The sequence below is a fragment of the Eretmochelys imbricata genome, chromosome 11 (genome assembly GCF_965152235.1).
Source record: "Eretmochelys imbricata isolate rEreImb1 chromosome 11, rEreImb1.hap1, whole genome shotgun sequence".
Taxonomy (NCBI): domain Eukaryota; kingdom Metazoa; phylum Chordata; order Testudines; family Cheloniidae; genus Eretmochelys; species Eretmochelys imbricata.
The window spans coordinates 76,799,152-76,815,845 of record NC_135582.1 but is presented as its reverse complement, the minus strand read 5'-3'; positions in this window follow the sequence as shown (position 1 = coordinate 76,815,845).

Genomic DNA, 16,694 nt, shown 5'->3' with positions numbered 1-16,694 from the left:
ATTGTCCTTTTTAGTTGGCACACTGTTCTGATCGTTGTCTGTACAGTAATCTTTTGAGTAATTCAGTTCAGTTAGATGTTATCAGTCACCTGGAGTTTCTTCCTCAGAAGCTGTTATGGCTTTCAAGGCTCTTCTCTTCCTTAATCTTTCTGCATTTGTGATTGTCATATGATGCAATGGGAAAAATCCAGAAAGACCTGAAAGAAAGATTATTTATATTTATAGCTGGAGTTGCAATATGACTGTTCTAGACGCACAGATTCAAAGGCTAAAAGGGAGCGCCGTGATTATCTCGTCTGACATCCTATATAACACATGTTATAGAACTTCCCCAAAATAATTCTTAGCATATATATTTCAGAAAAACATCCAATCTCAAGTTAAATTGTCAGTGATGGAGAATTCACGACAACCCTGGATCAACTGTTCCAATAGTTAATGAGACTTTTAAGAAGTGAGAGTAATTGTCTCTCTCACCAACCCTCTAGTGGCTTGAAGTGCCTTTTACTGCTGTCTCGGCCAGCTCAGTGTCTCCATAAATGAGACCCGTTCCCATTTCCTCAAAAAGAACAGGAGTACTTGTGACACCTTAGAGACTAACAAATTATAGCTCATCTTAATTAGCCTCTTGCAGTTTGTATGGCAACTCCCACCTTTTCATGATTCTCTCTATGTGTATATAGATCTTCTTACTATATGTTCCATTCTATTCATCTGATGAAGTGAGCTGTAGCCCATGAAAGCTTATGCTTAATTGAATTTGTTAGTCTCTAAGGTGCCGCAAGTCCTCCCATTCTTTTTCCGGATACAGACTAACAAGGCTGCTACTCTGAAACATCCCATTTCCTGTGGCCAAAAGAAGGGTGATTGCATATATACATATTCTCAAGGATTCATGCAAAGAAATGAAGGAAGAGTCTGGTATTCCAAGTATGCAGAGGATCACCAAGGAAAACCTATTGTCTTTTAAGAGAAATAAGCAAATAGCTGAGATTGGAAAACACACTGAGTTACCTAGAAGTTTTTCAACCGGTTTTGTGACATGTGCTCAAGAAAACTGCTGTAACCTTCCCTTACGCAGCAACAATAGATTATTCTTCATGATGGAATCGAAGTCTGTACCTTGCCAGGAGATTGAGGTCTTAAAGCAATTTATTTACAATAAAGATGACAGATTTGCTCTACCAACCCTTAAGAGAGTTCAGCGGTGAAGGCTGCACATTCTCCACTAACTGGGATTGATTTAGAGGGATGCAGAAACTGGGGTCTGTCAGTACAACATGGGGTGCACGCACCCCTTAACAAGCCCTGTCTGCACTTACCAAGGTGCACCATGATGACCCTTGAAAGCACCTGAAAGAGGAAAAAGACCATGAAGGAATCCCCTGCCACTCCCAAACACAGAACAAGGGGCTAGCCCACTGCAGCTGTGCCGCTGTAAATGCTATAGGGTAGACATAGCCTGAGTTGACAGAGACGAGAACCTGAAAGTTATACACCGGACCCTCGCTAGAACACGCGTCTATATAACACAAATTCTGATAGAACGTGGTTGCGGATCCCAAATTTAGTAACCGTCATTAACTTTCATTGTAACGTGGTCCCCACTGTAATGCAGTACCCGCTAGAATGCGGGATTTGGCATGGATCCCAAATCCCACATTCTAGTCAGGGTCCAGTGTAGTTTGAAAATCCTGAGGGAAACATGGGAGTTTAGTTGCAAGCCCTGCCCTGGCCCCTGTAGACTCTGTCTCTCATGACCCATTTGCCATGGCGATCCTGGGAATGGAAGTTTCAAAGCACCTGCCCCCACTCCCACTTTTATGCTTTGGGGTTTAGGTAACTTTCAACCTCTTAGGAGCACAGGCAAAATGAAAAGATTTTTTTTTCCCCCTGGTAGCCCTGCTAGGCATCAGCCTCACTGCCGCACCCTGCCTGCTTTTCTGTTTCAATAGCTTTGTTGCTAGGGCAATGCCAACAAGTGCCACATGAGTACATAAAATCACTTGTCATTTTAAGGTAAGAATTAGTTTCCCCATTATATTGGTGTTCTGAGGATTTGGTATTATTTTATATATGTACGTTAAGGCTGTCAATCACAGTTATCTCACACGATTAACTCAAAAAAATCAATCGCGATTAATCACACTTATAACAATAGAATACCAATTGCAATTTATTATATATTTTTGATACATTTTCAATACTGATTTCAATTACAACACAGAACACAAAGTGCAGAGTGCTCACTTTATATTATTAATTTTTTATTACAAATATATGCTCTGTAAAAATGATAAAACAAAAAAAATAGTATTTTTCAATTCACCTCATACAAGTACTGAAGTGCAAACTCTTTATTGTGAAAGTGTAACAAATGCAGTTGGGTTTTTTCTGATTGCATAACTGCACTCAAAAACAAAACAGTTTAAAACTTTAGCGCCTACAAGTCCACTCAGTCCTACTTCTTATTCTGCCATTCGCTAAGACAAAAGTTTGTTTACAACTGACAGGAGATACTGTTGCCTGCTTCTTATTTACAATGTCACCTGAAAGTGAGAACAGGCGTTCCCATGGCACTTTTGTAGCCGGCATTGCAAGATATGCCAGATATGCTAAACATTCATATGCCCCTTCATGCTTCGGCCACCATTCCAGAGGACATACTTCCATGCTGATGATGCTCGTTAACAAAATAATACATCAATTAAATTTGTGACTGTACTCCTTGGGGGGAGAATTGTAGGTCTCCTGCTCTATTTTACCTGCATTCTGCATATGTTTCATGTTACTGCAGTCTTGGAAGATGACCCAGCACATATTCGTTTTAAGAACACTTTCACAGCAGATTTGACAAAACGTAAAGAAGGTACCAATGTGAGATTTCTAAAAACAGCAACAGCGCTCGGCCCAAGGTTTAAGAATCTTTACAATTTTTTTGTTTTTTACAGAGCAAATATTTGTAATCAAAAATAAATATAAATTGAGGACTGTACACTTCGTATTGTGTTGTAATTAAAATTAATATATTTGAAAATGTAAGCATGCCAAATATTTAAAGTAAATGGTATTCTATTGTTGTACAACCGCACAGTTAATCGTGATTTTTTTAATCGCTTGACAGCCCCAATATATATGTGTGTGTGTGTCTATATGTACACACACTATGAAAATTACTTGATTGGGTTGCAGTAATTGTTATTCTTGGATATTAACTAGTTCAGGGACTCCTCAAATCTTGCTGCTAATTGCCCGCGGTTTAAGAAATAGCCGAGAACTCCCGGTTCACAGGACGTGTGTGCGGGTCTCTGTGTGTGGGGGGGGTGTCTCTGGGTCTGTGTGGGGGGTCTCTGTCTCAGGGTCTCTGTGTGGGGGGGTCTCTGGGTCTGTGTGGGGGGGTCTCTGTCTCAGGGTCTCTGTGTGGGGGGGGTCTCTGGGTCTGTGTGGGGGGGTCTCGGTCTCTGGGTCTGTGTGGGGGGTGTGCGGGGGGGTCTCTGTCTCAGGGTCTCTGTGTGGGGGGGGTCTCGGTCTCTGGGTCTGTGTGTCGGGGGTGTGCGGGGGTCTCTGGGTCTGTGTGTTGGGGGTGTGGGGGGGTCTCTCTGTGGGTCTCTGGGTGTGTGTGTGGGGGGGTGTCTCTGTCTCAGGGTCTCTGTGTGGGGGGGGTCTCGGTCTCTGGGTCGGTGTGGGGGGGTGTGGGGGGGTCTCTGTCTCTGGGTCTCTGTGTGGGGGGGGTCTCTGGGTCTGTGTGTCGGGGGTGTGGGGGGGTCTCTCTGTGGGTCTCTGGGTGTGGGGGGGGGTCGGGAATTCAAAGCCGCTGGTTTTATGCTGCGGCCCCGCCCCGTGGCTGGCCCCGCTCCCGCCGCCGGCTCAGGGCGGCCTCGACCCCGGCCCCCTCTCGCGGCCGGCGCGCGGCTACCTGGCGGAGGGGCGGCGCTGCCAGGCCCGGCCGGGCTCCTCCCCCCGCTCCCGCGCACGCCGGCTGAACCCCCCGGATCCGGGCCTCGCGGGCCGCCGTAGCGCGGCAGCGGGTCGAGTCCCGCCGGCGCTGTCGGGACCGAGCCGTAGCGCGCCTGCGCCGTGCACGCCCGTGTCTCGCGGCCGCTTTTCCCATCGGCCCCCGCGGGAAGTCGCTGCGTGGGGACTACTCCCGTCAGCCACCGCGCGGCCCCGGGCACGCTGCGAGACGCAGCGTGCACACGAACGTCACCCCGCAGGCTCCGCTCCCGCCCCGTGGCTGTCGCGCCGAGATGATGTCACAGCGCGCGATGCTCCCCCCACCTTCGGAACGGGCCGCGCGGCCGGGGCGGGGGGGCGAAGCCGGGCCCCGCGGGTGACCCTCCATTTCCCATCAGGCATCGCGGTGCACACGCCGTGGCCGCGGCCCGACCCGGCCGTCCCGCTCTCCGGGCGAGGCCCGCTCGGTGCTGGGCTCCCGGGGCTCCGCGCCCCCAGCAGCGCTCCCCGCCGAGCGCCCCGGGGCCCAGCTGCCGGCCGCGGAACGGACTCGTCCGGCTGGCCGCAGCGCCACGGGGCGCCGGGGGGACAGCTCCCGTCCCGGTGCCCGGGGCCCCTGCGAGCGCCCGGGGGCTGAGTTCCCCCCCTGCGCCCGGGGGCGCTGCGCACGCTCCCCGCCTGGCCCCCGGACCCGGGGCGGCCGCTGGGGGGCGGGGAGCCCGTTACTTCTTAGTCAGGTCCAGATGCCTTGGTCGAGGCATCGTCAAGGTCCAGACTTCAGAGAAAACAATAAAAACTAGTAACAATCCTGATCTAATAAAACAATCAAAAGATTTCAGGATCTGCTGGAAAGCAGCGGGTGGCCCAGCTTTGGCCCGGGGTCTGCCTGTTGGCTGCCCCTGTAATAACCCCCCTGCTTTTACAATGCTGGTTGAGAGTCACTCCGGGGGAAGGAAGTGGGGTACATGGCTCCCTGGGGGCCTACAAGTCGCCCTTGGGTGTCCAGCTCAGGTGGACTTGCTGACGTGAAGCAGGGGTGCTGAGGGCTCTGAGACTCAGAGTCAGGAGGCGGTGAAGCCAGGTGACTTTCCTCCCTGGAAGTACAAACTAACACGGCTGTTACTCTGAAAACTGGAAAAAGTGTGACCTTAAGGGGTTGCCACACTAAAGAGCTCCTCCCAGGGACTGTTCAAGAGCACCAGACCTATGGCAGGGAAACAGCCTGGAGAATGGGATTTTCAAAAGGGCTGAAGCAGGTTAGGCAAGTCCATAGGAGTTTGGTGCTTTGGAGGTTCCCACCAGACACCTAAATACCATTGAAAGTGTGGCCCAAGGTGCTTAAACACTAGGGCCCTGAGGCTCAGCTGGTGTCAGTCAGGGAGGCTGAGAATCCGTGATAACGTCTCCTGTTAACCAAGAGCCCCTGCGCTCAGCCAGGGAGAGAGCAGGAGACAGCACTGGGCGCACAGATTCATGATTATGAATTATCTGCTCTCCTGAAATCTTCCCCTTTGGGCTCTGCTCTGAGCAGCCAGGGAAGCTGGGACCCCAAGGGCTCTCCCAGGATCTGGGCCCCTCTGGGCTGGGCAGTCACAGTGCTCTGAATGAAGCTCTGATCCACGAGTAATAGGGGCACACAGGAACTGATGATAACCCAACCTGCTGGGCCAAATCCCTCCCCCTGCCCTGCTCGAATACAATGAGAGAAACCCCCAGCAGCGCCCCTTACCCAGGAATCCCGTCACAGCCCCCTGGAGATTGTTCTCTCGAGGGAAATCCCGGATTCTCTTTTCCAGCTGAGGGGACTTGGGCACCGGATGCGGAGACATGGCCTTCTCATCCCTGCAGAGACATGAGCGTGTTTATTCCTCCCATTCCTTTGCTCTAAGTTCCTGCCCCTCAGAGCCAGATGGGGAGTGGGTGGGAGCTGGGCCACAGGCAGGGCTAACGGGGCCGTGACCTCTGCTGCCCAGGGAATTTACTGCCTGCACGCTCTGCCTGGGGGCTGGCCTGGAGACTGGAGGCCTCTCTCCATCCAGAGAGAAAACCCAGCCCAGGCAGGGCCAGCTCCCCTCACACCTGGCCCAGCCCCACGTTCCCCACAAGGGCCTGGAGGGGCTTCTCCCAGGGATGAGAGAGGGGCTCATTCTCCAGGCCCAGCTTCTTCTCAGCTTCTCCTCTCAGCCTCCAAGGGGCCTGGTCACTCCCCGTGGGGTGGGGGTACTGGGACCGAGACACTGCCCCACGAGGGCCTGGGCTGGGACACTCAGCTCTTTCCCCACAGGCCCTTGGGCCCCCCTCACACAGGACAGGCTTTGGGCCATGACAGAGCTGGGGCCAGGTCCCAGCTGGGCCCTCGGGGTGACAGGCTCTCAGCCCCATTAATGATCCCCCAAGCCAGCCTGGTCCCAGGGAGGGTTCTCCAGCCCAGAGCTGTGGGGCACTCCCCTTCCCAGGGTGGGTCACACAGACACAGTGGCAGCAGCCCCAGGGCTATAGGGATGGAGGGGGGCTGGATCCAGAGGGTGAGACCGTCCCACAGTCGGGATGCTGGGTCTGCTGCCTGGGCTCTGAGCCCTGGTCTACACTAGGACTTTAGGTCGAATTGAGCAGCTTTAAATCGATGTAAACCTGCACCTGTCCACACGATGAAGCCCTTTATTTCGACTTAAAGGGCTCTTATAATCGATTTCCTTACTCACCCCTGACAAGTGGATTAGTGCTTAAATCGGCCTTGCCGGGTTGAATTTGGGGTACTGTGGACACAATTCGACGGTATTGGCCTCCGGGAGCTATCCCAGAGTGCTCCATTGTGACTGCTCTGGACAGCACTCTCAACTCAGATGCACGATTGCCGTTGCTCTGACGGAGGGAGTGGCGACTGAGGACACGGCTTACAGGGTTGGCTTACAGGGAGCTAAAATCAACAAAGGGGGTGGTTTTACATGAAGGAGTATTTCAGGCAGGACTTCACGGAGGGTTCCAATAAGAAATGGTGCACCTAAGTTATTGTTCTTATTGGAACAAGGAGGTTAGTCTGGCCTCTGATTGATACATGGCTAGATTTACCTCGCTGCACCTTCTCTGTGAGTGACTGCAGTGTGACCTAGAGGAATGTGTTCCCTAGACAGGGGGGGAAGCAAATGAGTACAAAACAAATCTGGTCTATTTCTTGTTTTGATCCACTCCATCTATCTTTTACATCTTTGGCTGGCAGCAGACGGTGCAGAAGGACTGCATGCCATCCACATCTCATGGCTGTTTGGCAGAAGATGGTACAATAGGACTGCTAGCCATCCTCATTGCTTGCCTGCCCGGCAGAAGATGATGCAACAGGATGGCTAGCAATCCGTATCGCCTGCCTGCTCGCCATAAGATGGTTCAATAGGACTGACTGCAGGACTAAAGAGAATGACCGGATCAAATCACTCCAAATTTAGTCCCTGCGCCCATGTCTGCCCAGGCGCTCCTGATCGACCTCACACAGGCGACCAGGAGCACCTTGGACATGACGATGACGGCTACCAGTGCTATTGCACCGTCTGCTGCCACAAGGCAAAGGGACCGAATGGCTAGGCAGCAGTTCTGCGGAAAAGGACCTAGGGGTGACAGTGGACGAGAAGCTGGATATGAGTCAGCAGTGTGCCCTTGTTGCCAAGAAGGCCAATGGCATTTTGGGATGTATACGAAGGGGCATAGCGAGCAGATCGAGGGACGTGATCGTCCCCCTCTATTCGACATTGGTGAGGCCTCATCTGGAGTACTGTGTCCAGTTTTGGGCCCCACACTACAAGAAGGATGTGGATAAATTGGAGAGAGTCCAGCGAAGGGCAACAAAAATGATTAGGGGTCTAGAACACATGACTTATGAGGAGAGGCTGAGGGAGCTGGGATTGTTTAGCCTGCAGAAGAGAGGAATGAGGGGGGATTTGATAGCTGCTTTCAACTACCTGAAAGGGGGTTCCAAAGAGGATGGCTCTAGACTGTTCTCAATGGTAGCAGATGACAGAACGAGGAGTAATGGCTTCAAGTTGCAGTGGGGGAGGTTTAGATTGGATATTAGGAAAAACTTTTTCACTAAGAGGGTGGTGAAACACTGGAATGCGTTGCCTAGGGAGGTGGTGGAATCTCCTTCCTTGGAAGTTTTTAAGGTCAGGCTTGACAAAGCCCTGGCTGGGATGATTTAACTGGGAATTGGTCCTGCTTCGAGCAGGGGGTTGGACTAGATGACCTTCAGGGGTCCCTTCCAACCCTGATATTCTATGATTCTATGATTCTATGGTTGCTGATGCTGTGTAGCAATGCAGTACCGCGTCTGCCAGCACCCAGGAGACATACGGTGACGGTGAGCTGAGCGGCTCCAGGCTTGCCATGGTATGGCGTCTGCACAGGTAACTCAGGAAAAAAGGCGCGAAACCATTGTCCGCCCTTGCTTTCACGGAGGGAGGGAGGGAGGGAACGGAGGCCTGACGATATGTACCCAGAACCACCCGCGACAATGTTTTAGCCCCATCAGGCATTGGGATCTCAACCCAGAATTCCAGTGGGCAGCGGAGGCTGCGGGAACTGGGGGGTAGCGACCCACAGTGCAACGCTCCGGAAGTCGACGCTGGCCTCGGCCCTGTGGAAGCGCTCCGCCGAGTGAATGCCCTTAATGCACTTAGAGCATTTTCTGTGGGGACGCACACACTCGACGATATAAAACCGATTTCCAAAACACCGACTTCTATAAATTCGACCTAATTCCATACCCTGACCGTGGGGGCAGACGGAGCCCGGGTGTATCTGCTCACAGCACTTCTGACACCCCAGCGGGGAAGGAGAGACAGAGCAGAGAGTCAGTGCCCATGGCTCAGCCGGCCCCCTGCCCCAGACGGGTCACTCTGCTCCCCCAGCCCGGCCCCACAGGCTGCTCCCCCAGTGGGGTGGAGACTCTGAAGGGCTGTGCTAGAGGGAGCAGAGCCCCGTTCACACCAGATGTTCCGCAGGGACGGGACGGCCGGGTCCTCTGTGCTGAGCCCAGGGCTGGAACAGCCTTTCACCAGCCTCCCCCACCTCCCCGACAGCCCAAACTCCTGTCTCTCTGCAGCCCTGGGCCCCTGGCCCTGCAGACGCCCCGGGCCGTGCTCCCTCCACTGAGTTACCCTGTCAGCCCGAGTGACTCAGGGGCCGTCCCCTCCCTGCACTGGGCTCTGGGTGCATCGGACTCTGTCTCACCTGCAGCAATTCCAGCACCGGCTGCTGACGCTTCCCCTCCAGCTCCGTGATCAGGGTGCGGAGCCGGGAAATCTCCTCACCCAGGTGGGTGGCATTTTCCTCCCTCCTCCTCCCAATCTCCTCGCCCAGCTCTCCCAGCCGGGCCAGGAGGAGGCGCTCCTGTTCAGCCAGAAACTGGTGCAGCCCCTCGCACTTGGACACCACCAGCGGCCGCTCCACTTCCGTCTGCCTCTGGGGTGCACAGAGAGACGCAGGGGCAGGGCAGGGACACGGGGAGAGCGGGTGTCTTGGGAAATGGTACAAAGCCTTGTCCGGGCTCCCCAGAGCGTTTCATTCAATCTCTTTGACAGAGTAACTGTGGCTACACTAGAGCTTTTGCTAGTATAAAAACGTGACCCAAAATCACCAGCCCCCAGCCCGTCCCCACCGCTGTCCCAGCACCAGAGTGAAGTGCAGACCAGGCCGTGGCAAATGGTGCTTCCCAAACTGCCCAATGGCATCACTGGGACGTCTGACACTCGAACCCTGGGATCAGCAAAAGTCTCCCCCTGCTCCGCCCCGACCCCTGCCACATCTGCGCCTGTTCAGTGTTTTACTGGCCTCTCCCTCTGCCCCCCTCCCAGCGCTAGAGAGCCAGAGCCAGAGGCTGCTCCCAGCTACCCTGGTGTAAACCCATTGACCCCAGTGGGAACTAACACCAGGGTCCCAGAGGAGTCTGACCTGACCCCACTGACTTCGGTGGGCTCACTCCTGATGTACACCAGGTACCTGAGAGCAGAGTCTGCCCTGCACTGGTTAAAATGGCCCTGACCTGTCTCCCTGTAGCGACCCTGGAAACCCTTTAACCTTCTGAATGACCCAGACCCCAAGCAGCGCAGAGCCCCCCTGCTGCTGTTGCTGACACCCCTGTGCAAAGCGGCCGGGCAGGGCAGGGCACCTACCAGGAGCCTCTCCCTCTCCTTGTCCCAGTCGGATTTCAGGCCCAGGAGCTCTTCTGTCTCCTCCCACAGATGCTGCAGGCGGGTTGGGATTTGCTCCTGCAAACAGACAATGGCTCTGGGGGCTGGTTTGGGGTCACTGGTTTGGGCCCAGCGATAACATCGTCACTGGGCAGAATGAGGCTGTGGGAGCAGGTCCCCCTTCTCCAACCCTCTGAAAAAGTGACCTCAGCTCCAAGGTAGCTCCCCGGCAGAGCTGCTGGGCGTGGCCCCCTCCGGCCCAGCACCATCATCTCCAGGCTGTTTCCCTGCCGTAGGTCTGGTGCTCTTGAACAGTCCCTGGGAGGAGCTCTTTAGTGTGGCAACCCCCTTAAGGTCACACTTTTTCCAATGAGGAAAGTCACTTGGCTTCACCGCCTCCTGACTCTGAATCTCAGAGCCTTCAACACCCCTGCTTCACGTCAGCAAGTCCACCTGAGTTGGACACCCAAGGGCGACTTGCAGGCTCCCAGGGAGCCATGTACCCCCACTTTCTTACCCTGGAATGACTCTCAACTAGCATTGTAAAAGCAGGGGGGGTTATTACAGGGGCAGTCAACAGGCAGACCGCGGACCAAATCTGGACCACCAGCTGCTTTTGAGCAGATCCTGAAATCTTTTTATTATTTTATTATGATCATGATTGTTATTATTTTTTATTATTTTCTCTGAAGTCTGGACCTTGACTATGCCTTGACCAAGAAATTTGGACCTTTATAAAAAATAATTGACTCTCCCTGTTTTTTGACATGTCTGGAACACAGCGCAGACAGTGCTTAGTGAAGACAGAGAACGGAAAGGTCCATCTGGGTCAGTCCCAGAGCCCTCTGTCCCCTCTGTCGTCCAAGCCCACAAGCTCCTCTCCTGCCTCCAGCTGCCCACACCTAGAACCCCAGCCCAGTCCTTTGTCCTCCAGCTGGGCACACTTGGCTGGCTTCCCATGGAGGGTGGGCCGTCCATGGTCATTTATTGTGTGGTGCCAAATGTCCAGGCAATTGGAATGGCCATTGTCTTCTGGGACACTCCGTGGGCATGGGGCCCCAGGCAGCCAGCTGTCCCTCATGCCTGTATCTCTGGGTCTCTACAAGTAACACCTTTCCCCCCTCCCCTCACCTACTTAACCATGGGTAAGGCTAAGATTTTGTCAGGGATATTTTTAATAAAAGTCAGGGCAGGTCACGGGCAATAAAGAAAAATTCACAGAAGCCCGTGACCTGTCCATGGGGAGTTCAGCTGCGGGGTCCCCACACCGCTCACAGTGGCTGGGCAGCTGTGGGGGCTCGCTTGGAGCTACGAGCTGAAGTCACAGAGGTCTCTGGAAGTCACGGATTCCGTGACTTCTGCAACCTCTGTGAAAAACTCATAGCCTTAACCATGTGTAACCCATGCCTGCTTGGTGTGACGCTCTGTCCCCCTTCAGCAGCACCTAGACCAACTAAAGATGTGTGAACCTCCTACAGTCTTGGAGAGGAGAACAGGTCTTTTAGCTCACGCAGTAGAGGCTCGTCCATTAAGCTCCACAGGTCCCCCTCTTTGATCCCAGCTGACGACAACGGGGGTCTGTGGGTGTTAAACATGCACCACGTAGGGGACACTGAGGCACACACAATATTCATCCAAACTATTATGAAAAATTCCCACTGCACAACAATCCCGTTATTAGGCAGCTCCCTGGCTCTAACCCAGGGCTGGTCAGACACACGGGGGGGCTCTGTAGCTGCAGAGAACCTGCCCCTGTAACTCCAACCATGCAGATAACTCTTCCCTACCCTGTGCTCCTGGGCAGCCTCCTCCATGGGAACCACCGTGCGAGTGCGGTGCGCCCAGGATTGGTCACACACCAAGCAAAGGGGGGGCTGATCCTCCTCGCAGGAGAGTTTCAGAGCCTCCTGGTGCCTGTCACCCACTCTCTGCCCCTCGGGCTCTGGCCCCGCCTGCAGCCTCAGGCGTTGCACTAGCTCCGCCAGGTTCCCCAGCTGCCCGTGGGGACGCAGGTCTCTCTGCAGGGCGCTTTCTCTGCACTGGGGGCAGGAGAAGTTTGGTTCCGTCTCCCCCCAGCACTGGCTGAGGCAGGCCCAGCAGAAGTTCTGCCCACACTCAATGGTCACCGCGTCTGTGAAATACTCCAGGCAGATGGAGCAAGTCACTTTGTCCTGAAAGCTCCCGGCCAGGTCCCCGGCAGCCATGGTCCAGCCGCACTTTCCTGAGCAGAGGAAGTAGCCAGCAGCCCTTGAAATCTTTTTTTTGAGTTGATTGCACAACCAGGAGCCAATCGCCCTCACTGGCGGGAAATTTAAACAAAACCAAAACCAAAGCAGAAGCCGCGCTCCCAGAAAAGCCCCCAAACAAGCAACGAGCTACTTAAAGAAATGAAGAGGTGATTTAATTACATAGACAAAGAAGCCAAGGCTGCTCCCCTGTTTCTACGTCCCAGGATCACATTAGCAATGGGAGTCGGTGTTCAGCTCTTTGTCCTCTGTGACACGTAAATCCTTCTCCTAGTCACTGCTTTCCAGGCTACCGTTCCCGAGGCTCTAGGTGCGGCCACCCGTCTCCATTCCCAGCTATAGGGCCTTGCTTTTGGCTGCATTTGTTTTACTAATCCCAGTTTACCAAACTATCCAGGCTGCTCCATACAACGGCCCCATCATTAGCATTATTTACCACTCCTCCAAGCTGTGTTAGCCACAGTGATTTTATACTTACTTCCAGGTCATTAATTAAAAAGTTGAGACGTGAGGGGGCTACAGCCAATCCCTGTGGGGCCTCATTAACAGCTCCCCCATTCAGTGATGATGCCCCATTGACAGGTACAAGGTCAGACTTGGGGTCACAGAGCAGGGGGATTATTTTACGACTGTTTTATAATGCACCTCATTTATTTATTCACAGGCTCCACCTACAGTGTCTGTCACTGTTGTATCTGGGCCCTTCTGGGACAAGTCTAGTCTCATTTACACTGGATCCACTCCAAAGTGAATCCAGGCCATCCCTCCCAGCCTGCCCACGAATGCTGTCTGTGGAGATCTATCCCAGGAAAGAGCCTCACTCAGCCATGCTAGGGCTGGTGCCCTGATTTCTTGCCTTCTGTGGAAACACTCCCAATGGCCTTTCCTCTTCCCCTTCCCACACATGCTGCCCCAGGCTGGGCAGATCCCATCTGTCTAGGGTTTGCCCCTGCTTCACCTGCAACTTTTCCACTCAGGGGACTCAGGGCACTTCAGTAATTCAACAAATGCCCTTGCTTTATTAGCACTGTGTCCAGGCCCTACTCAGGTATCAGGCCCCATTGTGCCAGGTGCTGCATACATACAGAACAAACAGACAGTCTCTGTCCCAAAGAGCTGCAATCTCCCTGCTTCCCTTCTCCCTGCAGGAAACTCTCTTTGCTACATCTTGGACCTGCTCCCACTGCTCTCTGGGTGATTGGCACTTTCACTAGCTCAGGGCCTTAGAACATTTTCTATGTGTTTCTGAGCCTCCGAACCATTTAATAAAATCACATCTCTGGGTGAGTTATGGTTTTGCTCCTCCCCCACCAAATGGGAGCATCCTGAATGCAGCCAAACAGCTGTTTTGTGGTGGGCAGAAGGCCCTGGAAGAGTGGTGGAGGAGTTGGTCAGCGGGAGATGCTCTGTGGGGAGGGCAGAGCTTGGCTGCCGGTGGGTGCTAAGCACCCACTCATTTTTCCCCATGGCTGCTCCAGCCCCGGGGCACCCATGCAGTCAGCGCCGATGATGCCCTCCCCCAAATCAAAAGTCCTCGAGATTTTGGGTGCATCTCTCCATGTTGTAAATGTTACCAGCTTCTGTGTGTGTGTGTCTCTCTGGGTGGGGGGGTCTGTGTGTGTTGATGCTTAAGTTGATTGTGAGGTCACGGATGCCAACAGCAAAGACTGTTCGGCCTCAGCATTCTTGCCCTGCCTTCAGTCTGCCAACTGGCTTGGTTGACAACGGTTGGTGACCCAAGGAGCTGCTGAGAGACGCGGACTATCCCTCTGTCAACAACTTCTTGCATCAGCTTTTTCCACAGGTTTTCGACAAAAGATGAGTTTTTACAGAAGGTAATTCCCAGATTCTTTTCCTGCTCCTTCGATCGCACATGACAGGTTGGTGCCTCCTTCCCCACGGGCAGGGGTGGCCGACCTGGGGCTCCGGGGCCGCATGCGGCTCGTCAGAGGTTAATACGCGGCTCCTTGCACAGGCCCGGACTCCGAGGCTGGAGCTACAGATGCCAACTTTCCAATTTGCTGTGGGGTGCTCACTGCTCAACCCCCTGCTCTGCCCCAGGTCCTGCCACCTCTCCACCCCTTCCCCCAAGGCCCCTGCCCCTTCCCCCAAGCCTGCCATGCCCTCGCTCCTGCCCCGTCCCCACCAGAGCCTCCTGCGCACTGCAGAACAGCCGATTGCGGCGGGCGGGAGGAGTGGGGAGGGAGGGGGAGGCGCTGACGGGGGGGGCTGCCGCTGGGCGGGAGGTGCTGGGGGCTGGAGGGGGTGGTGGATGGGGGGCTGCTGGCGTGTTACTGGGGCTCTTTGGCGATGTTCATTAGTCAATTCTGGCTCTTCTCAGGTTCAGCTTGGCCCCCCCGTTGCAGGGACGGGTGGGGGCCAGCGTTGCAACAGTCAGGTCTCAGCGTTCCGTTTTGATTTGAATGTGGGCATCTCTCCCTTCTCCGTCTGCTTCAGCCTGTCACGGTCTTTGGAGGCAGATTTCGAAGCTTTTATCTTTCAGCAGACTAGTATGGGTGAATTTCCATGGGTATAACCTAAAGGGAAGATAAAAAACTGGTGTAGAATTTAGACTGATAGCTCCATCAATAGTATTTCCCTCTGAGTTGCCCCTAATGCACTCCTTGCCTTCAAGTAGTGAATAGAAACCGTCTGTCTCATGTCATGATTGTCTAATGTATGTGTATTGTGACAAGATCGGTCTCAGAATTTAGATGATTGAAAGACACAGAAATGAGCTCAGATATGCAGAAGAAAGAAATCTGAAGCTATTGAAAGTGACCCAGCTCCACTCCCATCCCCTGGCTGCCATCTTGGTAGTTCTCTGAGAAATAATCTCATGGAGATTGACTTCAAAACTCTCTACAAATTCTACTATTCCCCCATTGGGCTACATAAAATAGACGTGTCAAATCCCTCCTGCAATTCCTTTCCAGAAAAGGGGTTTAAATAAACTGCAGCCTAAATTTGTCATGGGTCTTGCTGTGATTTCTTTGTCATTGTTTGGGTGGCCTATTGTTCTCATTGGACGTTATAAATAGTATGGTAAATTCTTCACTTAAAGTTTACTGGTTATTTTCCCCCTGCTAATACAGTCCAGATTTTGGAATAGTTGAGAATAAGTCAACATATTTGCGGCTGCTAATCCATCCTTCCAGACCCTCAAGCCTTCTAGATGAGAATCTTTGTTCCTTTTCCTGGCTTCTCTGGGAACAGAGGTGTCTTGGTTTTTGGCTTGGCCCTGTCTGTTCCCAGAGGCCCAACATTCTGTGCGCAAAGGAGTGGGGTTAATAATGAAGCATTTTTGCAACTAGGCCCAGGCAATGAGCAAAGAAAACAGAAATTGACCTTGTCTGTTTCCATGTCTGTCCATTGGCAGAGGAGGCGTGAGCTCCATGGGGTGAGAGTCAGACTAGGAACTGGAGCCAGTGACTGGGCTAGGATTGGATTACAGATCTGGTGCGTGGAGGTTTCTTGTTATAGAGCAAAAGGGGAGAAGCTGTGATGTGCTGTGTCCAAGAACGGCTGTGACAAAGGTGGAACGGGAATCCTGGTGCCTCTCCCCAAGGAAACCTCAAAGCATCTCCTCTTGGAGAGGAGCAGCAATTTTCATCCTAGCCGTTAAAGGCAACTTGAGGTTCATAAATTCACAGTTTCAAAGGCTCTAAGGCCAGCCCTGATCATCTAGTCTGACCTCTTGCATAACACGGGCCCTGGAACTTTCCCAGAAGAATTCCTCTTTCACCATGGTCCCAAGTGTCTTCACCTGGGGCTGGGTCTAGTCATGGGGGTAGAGCTCAGTGACAGAGTGTTTGACTGCACATTAAGTGGTCCTTGGTTCAAATCGAAGTGCCCCCATTGAAGCCTTTGTTAATAAGCAGCAAATTTCAAAGAAACAAAGGATTCAAAAATGAACTAGATAAATTCATGAAGGATAGGTCCATTAATGACTGTTAGCCAAGATGGGAAGGGATGGTGTCCCTAGCCTCTGTTTGCCAGAAGCCAGGAGTGAGCAACAGGAATGGATCACTTGATGATTCTCTGTTCATTCCCTCTGGGGCACCTGGCACTGGCCACTGTCGGAAGACAGGATACAGGGCTAGATGAACCTTTCGTTTGACCCAGTGTGGCCAGTCTTTTGTTGTTTATATTCTTTTGTTGTATGAACCAGTCCTGACTATTAGAGGAGCAGATGGCTTCAAAAGACCACTCTCTTGGATCTGGGAATCCTGGGCAAACTAATTCCCTTCCTTTAGAGTAGGACAGAAAAACCCATTTCCTCCGTCTTTCTATTCCAGGCTTCGTTCCTTTTTTCAAA